At 52.0% G+C, this 13,098-nt stretch overlaps 1 protein-coding gene across 1 annotated transcript in view; it reads left to right on the top strand.

The window, feature by feature from the left end:
* Positions 1-6,216: 6,216 nt before the first annotated feature.
* The window catches only part of ALPL (alkaline phosphatase, biomineralization associated), a 61,317-nt gene continuing 54,435 nt past the window's right edge, over positions 6,217-13,098 (top strand). The window contains exon 1 of the mRNA XM_061148106.1: positions 6,217-6,360. The gene's annotated coding sequence lies outside the window, so the exon portion shown is untranslated. The remainder of the gene's footprint in view (positions 6,361-13,098) is intronic.

Consider the following 13,098-nt stretch of genomic DNA (forward strand, 5'->3'; position numbering starts at 1 on the left):
TAGTTAATGAAGCAGAAGTATATATTTTTCTGGAATTCTCTAGCTTTTTCTATGGTTCAACTGATGTTGGCAATTTGGTCTCCGGTTCCTCTGCCTTTTCTAAATCCAGCTTGTACATCTGGAAGTTCTCAGTTCACATACTGCTAAAGCCTAGCTTGAAGGATTTTGAGCATTACTTTGCTAGCATGTGAGATGAGTGCAATTGTGTGGTAGTTTGAACATTCTTTGGCATTGTCCTTCTTTGGGATTGGAATGAAAACTGACCATTTTCAGTTCTGTGGCCACTGCTGAGTTTTCCAAATTTGCTGGCATGCTGAGTGCAGCATTTTAACAGCATCATCTTTTAGGATTTGAAATAGCTCAGTTGGAATTCCATCACCTCCGCTAACTGTTCATAGTGATGCTTCCTAAGGCCCACTTGACTTTGCACTCCAGGATGTCTGGCTCTAGGTGAGTGATCACACCATCGTGGTTATCTGGGTCATTAAGATCTTTTTTGTATAGCTTTTCTATGTATTCTAGCCACCTCTTCTTAACATCTTCTGCTTCCGTTAGGTCCCTATCATTTCTGTCCTTTATTGAGCCCATCTTTGCATGAGATTTTCCCTTAGTATCTCCAATTTTCTTGAAGAGATATCTAGTTTTTTCCATTCTATTGTTTTCCTCTATTTGTTTGTATTGTTCACTTACGAAGGCTTTCTTATCTCTCCTTGCTATTTTTTGGACTCTGCATTCAGATGGATATATCTTTCCTTTTCTCCTTTGCCTTTAGCTTCTCTTCTTTTCTCAGCTATTTGGAAGGCCTCCTCAAACAGCCATTTTGCCTTTTTGCATTTCTTTTTCTTGGGGATGGTTTTGTAGGCTTAGTAGGTATCTGATCTATTTGCCATAAGAGCCATAAACCTTTCAGAACATTGCTAAAGAAATCCCCACGCTGCCAAATATCAGCCTACCATCGTCCAAGCCCTAAAGAATTCTTGGGCCCTCAAGTTTGCATCTAACAGGAAGTGGAAGGCAAAAGTGATACAGCCCCCTGGGGAGGCATCTCCAAGGCCCATCTCAGATGTGTCTATTGAAAACAGGGAGGTGGATGGACAGCCAGGAGGATGGATGAATCTTCAGGAAGACTTTATCAGAGATGATCAAAGTCCTGTAAGTATGTGGTCAGGGGAGGCGGGGAAGGGAGGAGATCTCTCCACCACCCTGGGTACAAACTCTCTTCCTACTTATTTGGGATGCCTTCCTTCCTGTCTCCATTCTGGAAATGCCACAGGACTGCTATGGCTGGGCCTGCCTGAATCTGCTCTGATCTCTGGAATCCAGCTCCCAGGGGACAGCCTTGACCCTTCCTTTTGGCCTGCAGCCTTCTCCAGGGCTGAGAATAGGAAGCAACACTCTCCCTCTAGGAGCTTGGAGCCGGCTCACAAGTCCCTTTAGAAATAAAGGGCAAAATAGAGACATTGTTCCTCAGACAATGGGGTTTTCTCACAGGGCAGGCGGGGCCTTTGTGAGGAAGGCTTCCTTTAAGTCCAGCGGGGGCTGGGAGACACTCTGGTCATTTCTTAGGGTACTGAGCACAGGGCTGACTGCTGGGGGTGGGCGCGGGGGCTGGGACTGCAGATGACCTGGAAGCTTGGGTTAGCACTGCCTGGGAGACCTGCCTGAGACCGAGACGAGGAGGGCTGAGCCAGGATGAGGCTCAAGGTGGGATGGTGGGGCAGCGGGCAGAACTGGGGAGGGGGAAGTCTGGGACCAGGGCTGAAGCTAGCGCTGGTCCTGGGAAGGGCTGTCGAGCCCTGCACAGAAGCTCAGGTGAGGGGCTCCTTGGTGGCTTAGTGGTAAGAATCTGCCTGCCTGCTGATACTGGAGATTCGGGGTCGATCCTGAACCGGCCAAGATCCCACACGCTGCGGAGCAACTAAGCCCATGAAGCCACAACTATCGAGCCGGGCCTCTGGAACTCGGGAACCACAACGAGAGAAGCCGGCGCAGAGAGACCACACACGGCAACAAAGAGAAGGCCCCACTTGCCGCAACTGGAGAAAAGTTCCCGCAGCAACAAGAGACCCAGCAAGCCAAGAATAAATACTTACATAAAATTATTAAAAAAAAAAAAAAAACCCCAGCAACTGCAGCAGCAAATGATTTAAAAAAACAAAAAAGCTCAGGCCTTCCCTACAGCTGAAATAGTAAAGAATCTGCCTGCAACGCAGGAGACCCAGGTTCGATCCCTGGGTCGGGAAGATGCCCTGGAGAAGGGCATGGCAACCCACTCCAGTGTTCTTGCCTAGAGAATTCCACGGACAGAGGAGCCTGGCGGGCTACTGTCCATGGGGTCACAAAGAGTCAGGCACGACTGAGTGACTAACAATACTACTCGCCACAGGCAGCCTGGCTTCTCCCTGACTGCCTGGGTGCCTCAGGAAGGCTTTCTCCTGGCTTCCGTCTTCTCTATCTGGCCTTGGGCTCAGAGCACGCCCCTGCCCTCGGTTTAATGGTTGGCTTCTTCCTTGACGTGTCATAGCAGGGACAGAGCGTGTGTGCGTGCTAAGTCGTTTCAAGTCGCCTCCGACACTTTGTGACTGCATGGACTGTATCCCGCCAGGCTTCTCTGTCCACGGGATTCTCCGGGGAAGTATAGTGGAGTGGGTCACCAGGCTCTTCTTCAGGGGATCTTCCTGACTCAGGGATGGAACCTTCGTCTCTTATGTTTCCCGCATTGGCAGGCGGTTTTTTTTTTTTTTTACCACTAGCACCACCCAGGAAGCCCAGCAGAGAGACAGAGATATTGCTCACTGGCCTCTTGTCCACAATCCGCTTCCCAGCAGACGCACCCCAGACAGGAGTTGGGTCTCCTTGTCAAAGAATGCTTGGGAATTTCCTGTCTTCTCTCCCCTGAACACTCTTATGCCACAATCTGCCCCCCTCCCAGCACGCCTCCTCTCCCTAATCTCTGCTCTAGTTCTTTCTTCATTCCCTTATCCTCTTTTAATTTACTATATAACTTACTTAATTATAATGCTGACTGTTTATTATCTGTCTTCCTTAACTGGAATGTCAGTTCCAGGAGGCCAGAAATCTGTCTTGTTCACTTGTCGCCAGATCCTAGCACAGTGCCTGTGCTGAGCAGGCACCCAATAAATATTCTTGAAAGAATAAGTTGTTAAGCCTTTCTGAGCCAAGAGCTTCCTCATTTGAAAAGCGAGGGTGACATTAATGACCCTGCTTCGGTCTTACAGAGAAAAGCCAACGAGATGTCAACTGTAAAGAGCTTTACACTAGCCTGCTGGGCACTTCTGCAAGTGACAGCTCGTATATGCCTCAGTTTTCTCATCTGTAAAGTGGAAATAAAAGTCCCTACTCAGTAGGGTTGTTGTGAGCATTAGGTGGGTTAATATGTACAAAGCCTCATATCAGACCAGAGCCTCACAAGAAGTCAGCATTCGGTAATGCTGGGCGGTACCACCTTTGGTTTAATGATACTGCCTCAGTTTTCTATTTGTTTTTTACTGTGCTGGGTCTTCGTTGCTGTGAGTGGGCTTTCTCTAGTTGGGATGAGCGGGGGATCCTCTCTAGTTGCAGTGCAAGGGCTTCTCATTTCGGTGACTTCTCTTGTCGTGGGGCACAGGCTCTAGGGTGTGCAGGCTTTGGGAGCTGCAGACCATGGGCTCTCGAGCACAGGCTCAGGAGTTGTGGGGCGCAGGTTTAGCTGCTCTGAGGCACGTGGGATCTTCCTGGCTCAGGGATCGAAACTGTGTCCCTTGCATTGGCAGGTGGATTCTTAACCACTGGACCACCAGGCAAGCTCCTGTTTCTGTTTTCTTAGTTCCTTCCCTCTCAGCGCTCCAGGCTCCTCTGTCCTCGCCTGTCTCCCAGTTTGCTCAAATTCATGTCCATTGAGTCAGTGATGCTGTCTAACCGTCTCATTCTCTGACGTCCCCTTCTCCTTTTGCCTTCAATCTTTCCCAGTATCAGGGTCTTTTCCAATGAGTCGGCTATTTGCATTAGGTGGCCAAAGTATTGGAGCTTCAGTTTCAGCGTCGGGTTTTCCAATGAATATTCAGGGTTGATTTCCTTTAGGATTGACTGGTGTGATCTCCTTGCTGTCCAAGAGACTCTCAAGAGTCTTCTCCAGCACAGATTTGAAAGCATCAGTTATTAGGCGCTCAGCCAGTGGTACCTGGGGAAAAATCACCCAGACACAGGGGGCCCAATGCTGGCCATGTAATGCAACCAGAAGTGTCCATCCCCAAAAGTTTTGGGGAGATTAGAAGTCAAGGGCAGGCATGGGGGCCCATAACTGGTGAAACGGGGTCCATTCAAGTCGCTGTTGCCTCAGCCCCCAGCCTCTGTTCAGGCTGGGACAGGCAGACTTCTCATTCCTGGGAATATGCCCCTGGCTCACTGACAATGACATTGACTCAAGCCTCTTTGTATCCCTAACCCCTTCCCTGGAGTTTGTGAGCAATTACAGAACCCCTCCAAGGTTTGAGACTCCGTTCTGGATGCCTTCACTCACAATTTCTTATGCAAAAGTGTTGTTTCCCAAGCTTGATTCATTTATCACCTCCATGATTTTTGCCATAATAATCTAACTCATTGAATACATAAATATAATATTTAATCAATGCTTTGATTCACTTTCTAAAAATAAACTTATGTCAGGGAAGGACACTTTATACCACTCATAAATAAAGAAGCAATATCAGTTGCTAAAAATACAAGAAAAAAGAAAAATAAATACAAAGACACTCTTTGTTTTTGGTGCTAGTTCCCAGTTCTGGTTCCAGTCATACTGACAAGCTGAACTCATGCTTGTCTGGGTCTCTGTTTTCTCGTCTCTAAAATGGAGTTGTTGGGAGATAATGTATGCAAGATGCCTGGCCCAAGGTCAGCATGTCCTAGGTAAGACAGAGAATTCTGGGTCGGGACTTCCCTGGTGCCTCAGATGGTAAAGAAGCCGCCTGCCAATGCAAGAGACATGGGTTCGATTCCTGGGTCAGGAAGATCCCCTGGAGAAGAAAGGGCAATTCACTCCAGTATTCCTGCCTGGAAAATCCCATGGACAGAGGAGCCTGGTGTGCTGCAGACCATGGGGTCTCAGTGACTCAGGCACGACTTGGCCACTAAACAACAACTGGTCCTGCTGGTACTGACAGCTTCTCTGCTCAGGCCTCAGTCTCCTCCAGTCCTGCGCCGCCTCCCTTTATCCTTCAGAACTTTTAGAGCTTTTAGAGGTTCCCGTGCACTTTTCAACCACTGTCTCACATTAGTCTGCCTCTCAGCATAGGACAGTGGAGACAGTGGAGGACAGAGGAGCCTGGTGTCCTGCAGCCCATGGGGTCCCAGAGTTGGACACAACTTAGCAACTGAACAACAACAACAACGACCTGTGATAAGGGCAGCTGACCTCTGCGGGTTAAGGGGACCGCCGACCACAGGGCTCAAGTGACTTGTTACCAGGGTGGAGTCTTGAACCTGGGCTGTCTGATTCCACCAGGTGGAAAGTGTGGGCTTCCTCCTCTGGTTACTGGGTAGACAGGTCCTCACCTCTGTATGGGATGCGGTCAGCAGGAACCCTGGCTGGCTCTAAGGAGAAAGAGGGAACAGCCCCCGTTCAGGAGACGAGGATCCCCTCCCTAAGCCACCCGCTCCGAGGTATCCCTCGGCTTCCTCGGCCCGAGCAGAGGAGAGAACCCAAGACCAGCGGAGAGGGGGCCGGGCCAGTGGTCTGGTTGGAGGGGGAGGGCAGGAGGGGACAGGCAGGAGAGTCAGACACACGGGTGGACAGCGGCGGAGAGACATGTGCACAGAGATGGGGAGAGACAGAGATCCCAACAGAGACAGGTGGGTTGTCAGACAGAGAGGCAGACAAGTCGGAGGGCGCGAGAAACACAGCCACAAAGAGACACAGCAGGAAGTTGGAGCCAAGGATAAGGTCAACCCCAAAGAGACGGAATCAGAGCCGGCGCTCGCGGAGAGAAAGGACAGAGCGTGGCCTCGCTGGGAAGCGCCCGCCCCAACCCCGCGCAAGGGCAGGAGCCGAGCCAGGGCTCAGGAAGACGGAGGGCACCGGGCTCCCCGGCAGGCGGCGCGCTGGCCGCGCGGCCGGACCCGCCAGCAGGGCCCGGGCCGGGGGCGGGCCGGGGGCGGGGAGGGCCGGGGCCCGGGCGGGGGGCGGGGGCGGGGGCCGGGCAGGGCTGCCCAGGCCGCGCGCGAGCCCCGCGATCGCCTTTATAAGCCCGCGGGGGACTTGGCCGGGGCAGCGTCGCGCTCCCGCCCCTCCGCGTCCGAGCTCCCAGCGCACCGACCCCGCGTCCCTTGCGCCGGGACAGACCTTCGCCCACGAACTCCGCGCAGGTAAAGACTCGACGCTGGTTCCTGGCTCTCCGGGACCCCTGGGATGTGGAGCGTCCCAGGCCCCCTTTCCGCATCCTCCCCTCTCCGGGAGAGGGCTGCGAGGCTGGACATCAGGGGTCGGGCCGGGACCTCCGCGCCCCCCTACACCGCTCAAGGCAGCCCATTCGGAACCTCCAGCCACCTGTCCCGCTCCCGCGCTCGCGCGCATCTGCGGCCCCCTGCGGGCTCGCTGGGCCGGCCCAGAAAGTGGACGTGGCCCCAGTGGAGCAGGCGAGGCGGGCTGACTGCGCTCGAGTCGGCCGCTGCAGCCCTGGGGTCTCCCGGCGGCTGCCTGAAACCCCGGTCTTCGGTCTCGGCACCGCCTCCGGGTGCCCGGTGGCTGAGCGGCTTCTACGGCGCCCCCTTGGTCCGCTATCAAGAGACTCGGGTTGCCTACCCCAGAACTGCCAGCCATCTAGCAGCCTCTAGATCTTGGCACAGCCGCCAGGGGAGGGGGCTGGTCTGCCTGGGTGGGCTCCAACAGTAGTTTGGGCGGGAGCTGGGAACAGTAGAGAGAGGGAGGCACTTGGGTCCGGGAGCCGCAGGGGGCGGGGAGGGGGGCGGACATCCGGCGTGTTGGAGTCTGTTTGGAAGTCGTGAGGGGGTGGGGGGGGGGTGGGCACAGCTGCCCTGGGGCCGAGCTCTGGAGCCCCCCGAAGCTGGGGAAGTTTGCTGCGATCCATCTCAGGGCGTAGGCAGGTGAGCGGATGGCCGGGGGTGGGTTCCGGCGCCTGGTCTTGATAAGAAAGGGTTAAAAGCCTGGTCACAATGAGGGGGCGGGTAGCTGAGCGGAGCTCCAGCCTTCCCCCGCATTGTCTCTTCAGACCCTTTTTCAATGCAAAATGGGGCTGGGGGAGGGGTCTTTACAGCGGCCAGTGGGTGGAGGAGGTCTCTGGAGGGTGCAGTTCTCTGGCCAGAAAGGGCCTCTGGGCTCTGGGGGAAAAAAAAGACTTCCAGGTGGGCCCGAGTTCCCTGGTAGGCAAGGGGTGGGCTTCCACACCAGCAAAGTTGACAGCAGCCGTTTGTTGAACACCTACGCGTGCCAGGCTCCGCGCTTGACATGCATCATCTCCTTTACAAACAGGGAAACTGAGGCCTGAAGAAGTTAAGCAAGTCTGAGGCCCAGATTTGAAGCCAGACTCTAAACCCTACAACCTTATCCCCCTGCTAAGATGAGGGGCTGATCTTGGTTCCTCCTTCTGGCTCTTCTGGTGTTCAGTCTTGCCTCCCCCCACGCCCTAGACCTGTCCTTTTCAAATCTTCCGACCTCCCCAGGGTGTCCTCCCCACCCTACCCTCCACTCCCTGCCCCTGCCTTTCTTGTCTCTGTCTCCTTGTCTCTTCCTGAACTTCATACATCCAAACTCCATAAGCAGAACAGGTTCTTGGACACGGCTTCCCAACTTCCCAGCCCCTGGAGTCAGATATAGGCTTCAGGGATGGCCCCTGTCTGTATCTGTGACCCCACCTGAAGATAAGGGAGTGTACCTCTCTCATAAGACTGCTGTGAGCAATAAAACTGAACTGAGGGCAGAAACAAAACGCCGTCTCCATTCAAAAAACATTTTGATACCCCAAACCCTGTCCTAGGTGTTGGGAATGCAGCGATAAATTACACAGACATCTGCACACTTGTATAACAAAACTTTTTCAGGCTCTGAAACTGACACTTTAGAAAAAGAATCAAGCAATTCACAAGGAAGGAGATTAACAGGCAGTAACATGGGTAAAACAGATCAGCCAACCTTTGGTTTTCACTAACAGAAAAAGGCAACCTAGCCGTGTGACCTGGGACAAATTTTGTTGCCTGTCATGCCCCAGTCTCCTCCTTTTAGCTGAGATTAGTAAATAGTATGATTAACCTATGCAAAGTGTTGAGCTGGTGCCTGTGCTTAAGAAAATTTTGGCTCTCATCAGCTCTAACCTGAGCGGAGAATGCAAACTTGAGATGGGGTGTAGGGTTTTTGTCTCAGCCCCGAATCCTGGAAACCTGTCACCCACCGCCTAGGCCCTGCCCATTCCCCAATGGGTTGTGTTGTTGAGTGGCACGGTGTCCTTCTTGCTCAGTCAAGTGCCGCCTCCTATCATCCTAGACTCAGCCTTGGCCCGGAGCCTGGAGCTCGGTGCTGGGAACAGGCCTGGGACTGTTAACCTCCACAGTCCCTTCTGCCTGGATGTGTCCCAGCTTTGAAATGAGGTGAAATCAAACTCAAGCCCTACCGGTCCTTACATACCCGACCTGCCCTGCAAACTGGATGCAGTCCTACAGATGAAGAAAGTGGTCCTGGAGAAGGGAGGTGACTTGTTCAACAACAAGAGATGCTATCTGGGGAGCTGGGGCTAGAGCCCTGGTGACCAGCTCCAGTGATCTTGGTATTGTACACTCCTTTGGGGATGAGGCCTCCGAATCCAGGGGGAGGATCCAGTGGCATAGCTCAGAGTGCTCACTTTGAATAGGTCCAGCTGGAGTTACTAATACAAAACTCAGAGTTGAAGAGAACATCACGGGGAGAGTGAGCAAGCTGGGCTGAGGACCAGCACTCAGAATCTCCGCGTGGCCACAGGAATGCAAACTCAGCTTTCCAGCGCTACGTCGTGGTCCTCGTCCTCTGCAGGCTGGAGCTAGGCTGTGCAGTGTGTATTTTTGGTGTTTTTTTTTTTTTAGAGATGTCCTTCCTTTTTTGAGGGCTTCCCAGGTGGCGCTAGTGGTAAAGAACCCTTCTGCCAATGCAGGAGACATCAGAAACGTGGGCTCCATCCCTGGGCCAAGAAGATCCCCTGGAGGAGGGCATGGCAACCCACTCCAGTATTCTTGCCTGGAGAATCCCATGGACAGAGGGGACTGGCAGGCTACAGTCCACAGAATTGCTTTTAGAGGGCAGCTGTGGGCAGTAGATTGGAGATTCATTTCCAGCACTGCCGTATGACTCTAGACAAGTTTCTTTCCCTCTTTGAGCCTCAGGTGAGGAAATCATCCGTCATATGGGTTCATAATATATAGTTTGCAGAGTTGTGAAGGGTTGGCAAGATTGTAATGGTTTTTCACCATTGAATGGCTCAGCTGAAAGTGACCACTGTTGGGAATTGTTGAGAAGTTAATATTCTCTGTGAGACATTTTTTGGCCACTACCAGGTGATCCATGAGGGCCAGAGGGAAGGCCCTATGTAGGTTACAAAGGCCTCAACAGGAGGGAAAAGAATGGCTTTAGGATCAGCGCCTTGGGTTCCAACCCTAGCTGTGTGACCTGCAGCAACTCGCTTGGCCTCTCTAAGTGCTGGGTTCCTGGTAGGCATCTGGCAACTCTGCTCTGATGCTCAGTGTCCGAAGAATAGCCTTCCTATTTTTCCACCCCCTCACGCCATCCCCCAACATTTCCTAATTGCTCCCAGAAAAACATCATGCTTAAAGTTTTCCATGCCGAAATTCTCAACCTCACTGTGGCATGAAATCAATTGTTTGCATTTAATTTGACTTCTCAAATTAAGGGGTAAAATTTGAGATGAGGGTAGGGGGTGCAGGGGCGGGGGAGGAGTTGAGGAAAATGAAGTTAAACCAGATGTGTTTTTGTTTAACTGTCGGATGGTGGTTAAACTGCCTGGGTATTTACATCCTTCTTTCTGAATTCCAGTAACTAAGAGTCAAGTTTCACTAAAAATTGTACTGTTCCTTCCTGGCTACTGTGGACTTGTCCTCCCCATTATTATTATTATTACTATTTTATGTTCATCTGAGGCCACAAAGTACTGGGTGCAGAAGAGACCTCATGGATGCCTAGAATTTCAGAGTTGGAAGGCATTTAAAGACTGCTTCTGTCAACTGGCTACTTTGCAGACCAGGGAGAATGACACTCAGAGAGGGTAAAGACTTACCCAGGGTCTCCCATGACCTTTCTGAAAAGTATCCACTGTCTGGATTTTGGTGTGTATCATTTCCATGGCATATCTTCAATATACATTTATTTTTTTAAAGAAAGAATTTCTGGTAAAATGAGGGGCAGGGAGACAGTTTAGAGGAAAGCAATAAACATGATTGATGGGTAGATGGTAGGTGATACAGAAAAGATGCTAAAAAATATTACCACTAAAAATGTCTCTGGTGTGGGGGACAAAAAATAAGGGGATCTTAGAGTCTTCAAGTATATAACATTTTTAAACAAATTTTGTTAATACGGTTTTACATTTTAATAATGGATTAAATGTGTGGAATTTCAACATAAAGAATCTTCAAAAAATATGACAGATATTTGGAATATAAAATCATTGAAATATTAAAAAAAAAAAAAAAAAGAATCGTTGAGGAAGGATACAGATGGTGTGAGCTGGTGGGAAAAGTCTGCAACTCAGGACAGAGGTTAAGCCCTTGAACTGGTACCCTCCGTGCGTGACCTTGGGCAAGTCACTTCCCTTCTCTGAGCCTCAGTGTCCGTATCTGTATCCAAGGATGCCTGAAGGGCATGAGCTGGGGATTTGGGACACCCCTAAGACTTGGCGTGGGTCTGATTTAGTTTGAGTTGGTCCTCAAACATCTGTGGCTGAAGTTATGGTAGGTCAGTTGCAAACTGCCCTCCTGAGGCAGCAGGGGGTGGGGGCAGGGGAATTGTTGACTCCTGTAGTGATTTAAAACTTGGATTTAGTTGTTGGTGTTGTGAAAACAGGCAATTTCGTTTTACATAAAAATAAGGGTTCTGGTTTCTCTGGGAAGATCAAAAGATGTGGCCAAGCTGGGCTGCATCCCGGCCTGGCCGCCGTGGCTGGAACCCATCAGCAGCTGGTCCATCCTCTTGACCACAGTCCCCTCTGCGCCCTGCTCTCACACCCAGCCCGTTCGCCTCGTTGCCATTCCCGGCCTGCCTTCTGAGTCTGCAGTTTCTGAGCTAGGTGCATGTGGCTCGGGCTGGCCGTCACGAGGCTCGGGGGCGGAATGTGGGGCATAACGGACCCCATCCCCTCTTCCGGGGCCTGGCATCATCTCTGGAACATGTCAGCCAGGACGAGGATGCTCTCTTCCTGCTTTGCTGGTCCCGGGAAGGGGCTAAGGGCTCGGGAGTTTGGCGGCTGACCGAGCATCAGCCTGTCAGTCCTTGGGGAGCTGGCTTGGGGTCCACCCCCTTGGGGACAGGCAACCCTGGGTGCTTCAGACTAGAGATTGCGCAGCCCCCTCAGGGAAGGGACTCCCTTGACATCTACCACCTTACCTAGCCTCCCGACAGGCCTGTGCACTGGTGATGCTTCACAGACAGGAAGCACCATCCTGCACTCTGAACCCACAGCGGTCTGTTTTTTCCCCTTTTCTGGGGGCCTAAAGTGAAGGGAAGTTGCTCAGTTATGTCTGACTCCTTGCGACCCCATGGACTAGCCTACCAGTCTCCTCTGTCCATGGGATTTTCTAGGCAAGAATACTGCAGTGGGTTGCCATTCCCTTCTCCAGGGGTCTAGGCCCGCGGGGAATAGGCAGCATAACAGCTGCAGCACAAATCTCCAAATCGCCGTGTCTGAGCTTGAGGACAGTGAGGAAAGCCATGAAGCCTTGTGGTTTAAAGCTCGTGGTAAACGCTATGGAGGGCTTCCCTGGTGGCTCAGTGATAAAGGACCCGCCTGCCAATGCAGGAGATGTGGGTTCGATCCCTGGGTTGGGAAGATCCCCTGGAGAAGGAAATGGCAATCCCTGCCAGTATTCTTGCCTGGGAAAATCCCATGGACAGAGGAGCCTGGAGTAGCAAGGAGTTGGACACAGCTTAGCGACTGAGCATGGAAGACTCTGGAGGCAGCTGCCTAGCATGAGATTCTAGAAGGTCTCCACAAGCAAACTGCTCTGGGGTGAACTGGGAGAGCCCTGATTCCTGATAGCAGCCACAGGGCCCCTGGTCCTTGCACCCGCAGAGGAGTTCAGGAATGACCTTGTGTGGGAAGTAGCATTTTTGTGAGCACCCACTGGGTACCAGGCAATTTCCAATTCATCCTTGAACCTCCCCTGTCTCTCACACCCTGCTGTTTTGCAATTGAGGCTCCAAAAGGATATCTTGGGTCCAGATCCCTCCCCTTGGTGCCTCGGTCACCCTGCGCTGACCTGGGAAGGGAGAGAGGGGAGGGGCGATTGAGGCTATTTCCTTAGCGACCCTGTGGTGAGGTGCTGACCCCAGGCTGGTTTGAGAGAAGCATTCTCATCCTTCCGGATCTCAGTCTGTGATTCAAGTGGATGCATTTCACCCAGCCAGGTCTGCAAGCTGCCAGGTAAAGCCCAGGAAACATTTGATGTTCTTTAAAAAAAAAGTGTTTAGGTGGCTTTTATCTGAAAAAAACATAAGTCCCACCTTTAGAAGGATCTGCGATGTGACTCTCTGTTCAGTCAAGTTCTTGCCTTCTCTGAGTGACCTTTTACTTTACAGAACAACAGTGTGGCCACTCTGGCAGATGTCAGGTGGAGGCGGTCAGGTCACCGTCCTGTAGTCCTCTAGGCTGACTGTCACTCAGCTGTGTCAGGCGTGGCCTCTCCGAGTCACCGGCCTCTTAACATACAAGAGTTAATAACTTTCTCATCTGCCACCGTTTTGGCTAGAAAGTGTGTCAGCTGACTCTGAGGGCCCGCTCCCTTCACTCCTTCTTAGCACCACTATAGCTGCCCTGTCTTTTCTGCCTAATTAAGCCAGCTCCCCTCTTGCCACCCATATAGGCAGATGTGCTCAGCGCCTCTCCTGGAACT

This window comes from Dama dama, chromosome 8 (genome assembly GCF_033118175.1).
Source record: "Dama dama isolate Ldn47 chromosome 8, ASM3311817v1, whole genome shotgun sequence".
NCBI classification, from domain to species: domain Eukaryota; kingdom Metazoa; phylum Chordata; class Mammalia; order Artiodactyla; family Cervidae; genus Dama; species Dama dama.